Source organism: Myotis brandtii, unplaced genomic scaffold (genome assembly GCF_000412655.1).
Source record: "Myotis brandtii unplaced genomic scaffold, ASM41265v1 scaffold61, whole genome shotgun sequence".
NCBI classification, from domain to species: domain Eukaryota; kingdom Metazoa; phylum Chordata; class Mammalia; order Chiroptera; family Vespertilionidae; genus Myotis; species Myotis brandtii.
Window position 1 is genome coordinate 3,876,011 of NW_005370318.1, and position 3,746 is coordinate 3,879,756.

Consider the following 3,746-nt stretch of genomic DNA (forward strand, 5'->3'; position numbering starts at 1 on the left):
GCCATGTGCTCACATCCTAGCTGCAAGAGAGGCAGGAAAACAAGTACTTGAACTTTAAGAGTCGGCACTGCCCCTCCCCAAGACTGCGATGGTGAAGGGATTTCTCCAAAATGGGAAGGTGGATACAGATGGTAGGCAGACAACAAAACAAAACAAAACAGATAAATATTTATAGCAGCCACACAGGTAGCAGAGGCAGGATTTGAATTCAGATCTGTTTGACATAAAAGTTTGAGGTTTTAAGGACAGTGCGATGCAGTCATTCTATAAAACCCCCATCCTTTTACAAGAGAGCTCTCTCTATTGAAGTCCAGTGTTTCCATTTAATTCTTTTACTCCACTCCCTTCTGCTTCCATTGAATTTTCTCTATCAACAAACCCCTCTCTCTTCTATATTTTCAATATCTCTGTTTATACAGTGCATTTCTCCTCAGCTTAAACAATGTTACATCTCCCCACATCTTTACAAACACATTTCCTCAGAACCTTCTCCTTGGTCTGGGCCCAGAGAGTCCGAGGTTTGAATCTTGACCCTCTCAGGGACCCTGGTTCAGTCACTTCACCTCTCTGAGCCACAGTTTCCTCCTTAGTCAGACATATTTTCTTGTGAGAATTAACCCCAGACAATGCTCAATATAGTTGATGGTATTATCATGAACATTAGTTCCATCACGGCTGGGGGTGGGATGAGTAGTGACTACAGATTGGTATGGGAAGACATTTTTTGGGTGATGGAAATGTTCTAAGATTGGACTATAGTGATGGTAATAAAACTCTATAAATTTACAAAAAGTCATTGCTTTGTACACTTAAGGAGTGGATTTTATAGCATGCAACTTCAATAAAGTTGTTATAAAATAACGAAGGTCCAAACCAGCGTTACTCTTACCTTACCCTGACCTTCTCTCTGTAGAGACTCCTCAAGTTTTTCCAGGCAAGAATCCCTAGATGCTGGAGGCTAATTCCAGCAGGGTCATGATAAATGCCAGAAGTCCTCAAAAGGTTGGACTCTTTCAGCAGGGCGGAAAGTCTGCGTATATTATTGCGTGCTGCCAGACAGCTGAGGGCAGTTCGTCCTCAAAAGGTTGAATGGACTCTTTCAGCAGGGCGGAAAGTCTGCATATATTATTGCGTGCTGCCAGACAGCTGAGGGCAGTTCCCTCAACCTGATACTTTACTGCTTACCAAACTTTACCTTTGATATGTGTGTTTGCTTTGCTAAAGGGAAAAATGTGGGAATAAAAAGCCTTGGGCCCGGAGATTCGGAGAACTCAGCTACTAAAGCTAAGCCTCCCTGGCTCCCTCATGTATTCCATATTTATATTTCATGTCTAGTCTCTTTATTTACTCACAGACCCTTCTTCAGATTCATGAACCCTTCTATATGCGGATAGCACCCTGGCACCTAGAGTCATCTTTCAGACTGGCTTCCTCACGGATCTGGGACCCCTGCTACCCCAAGTCTGAAGAAACAGCAGGAGACAGGGGTGTGAGGAGAAGCACCGTAACTGGGAGGCAGTCGACCTGGGTTCAAATCTTGGATCCCTCAAATGGTTACCTGGCAAAATGTTAACTCTTCTCAACTTTAGTTTTCAAATCAGCACAACGGGGAAAACTCTTTCTGGTGGTTGTGAGACTGGGAGGAGACTATACCTGTGAAATACTCCTCCCCAAACCTAGCAGGGAGTCAGATCTCTTTAGCTGGTTACTGTGGTCGGGGAGGGATCACCTCTGAGGGTTCCAGCTTTTAGTGATGTTTTTCTTCTCACACCCTTTATGTGTGTGCTCTCTCAGCTACAATGCAGGCCTTGTCATTTCTCCCGAGAGAGAAGCAACTTCCGTACCAATCTCCCCTCCCCCTGGTAATTATCTTCAGTACCAGCTGTCCGAGTGATTTTTCTGGGTAAAAAAACAACATCTACCCTGGCTGGTGTGGCTCAGTTGGTTGAGTGTCGTCTGAAAGGTCACCGGTTCGATTCCTGGTCAGGGCACATACCCAGGTTGCAGGTTCGATTCGCTCCCATGATGATTTGGTGTCTGCCTCACCTGCCTCAATGTTTCCCCTTCTGTCACCAATATTCACAGCTACAGCTGCTTACTGACCAGTCCTGACCTTCCGCTATGGAAATCTGCTTTCTATTCGCCATTCTTCTCCCTGCCAGGAGGCCCTCGAGCAGCTCACTTCCCCTAAGTCTCAGTTTTTTCATGTGTGAGTTGAAGGCTTATGATTTCTGCTTCTGAGGATTGTTCTGAAGATAATAATGATAAATATGAGGATGACAATAATAAAAATAATGAAAAATAACAATAATAACAGTTGATAATGATTCACCACCAACTATGTGTCAGGGACTAGGCAGTTTACATAAGTTACCCCATCAGGTACAGTTATACAGTGGGGCCTTGACTTACGAGTTTAATTCATTCCGTGACAGAGCTTGTAACTCAAATTACTCGTATGTCAAATAAAAAACGAGTGAGACACGTGATGCTGGGCTGATGTTGTGGCGTTCACTGTGACGTTCGCTGTGCCAACTAGCGGTGGGGTATCTGAAGCTGGCTCGTAACCCAAAGCAAAAAATCGGCCGAGAGACGGCTCATATCTCGAAAAACTCGTTAGTCGGGACACTTGTAAGTCAAGGCCCCACTGTAATTTGTATTTCCTCAGAGGAGGCTCAGACAATTTACCTCACTCAAGGTCAACAGCTACCAAGTGTCAGGGCCAACACTCAAATCCAATCTGTCTGACACCAAAACCTATTCTCCAATTCTAGTATTTCAGGGTTCTAGAATTCTTTCTTTGTCTCCTCTCAAAGTATCTTTAGTTCCACCTGAGGCCCAGCCCTTACCCAGCTTTTTCAGAAGCTCAGTGGAAGGGGCACGATTCCCATTTTCTCTACACTCTAGGAGGACCCCCTAGAACACTCCTCAGAGCCTCACTAAATCCCTGTCATTTATTCAGCCTACACATGCGTATGAGGTACCTGCAATGTACCAGGTGTGTCAGAGAGTTCTAGCTGTTCTTCCGTAACTGTCTTCCCCTTCTTAGTGAGATAACCCCTGAATTTAACTAGCCATGGTTGCCCAGAATAAAGGGAAGATTTCCAGCCTACCTTGCAGCTAGGTGTGGCCAAATGTATGAGCCGGGCCAATGTCCTGGAGCGGAAGTGACTGATGTGTGCCGATTCCCAGTGGGGCCCTGGGGGGGAGGGGAAAGGTGTGCACTCTGTCCTCCCCCGATGGCTGTCCTCCTCCTCTGTCCTCCCCCAATGGCTGCCATGGGGACTTGATGGTGGGGATGGAGCAGCCCTCCCGGATCATCCAGGGGAGCTGCCTGTGGGGCTGGCCGAGCATCCAGCCAGAAGGAACCGCGCTCCCGCTGAAGGGTGACGCTGCTGCCCGGAACTGCTTGCCCAGACTTTCACATGAGAAAGAAACCAGGGTCTGTCTTTGGGAATCATTGGGGGGAAAATACTGGTTAAAACAGTTGAATTAATATCTGTTATACTCTAGTTACACGTACTAATACCGGCTGACGTGACGGGCGCTGGGATGCCGAGGCAAATTTCTGACATTCTGATGGGAGAGACGAAGACTAAACATGTAAAAACAAAACAAAACAAAAACGGATAAATCTTGGAAGGTCACAAAACAAGTTATTGTACTACAGAGCGGCTGCAGGCGGGAGCACCGGGATCACCTCTCCGAGCAGGTGACGCTTGGGAGGAGACTGAGGGCTGAGCACA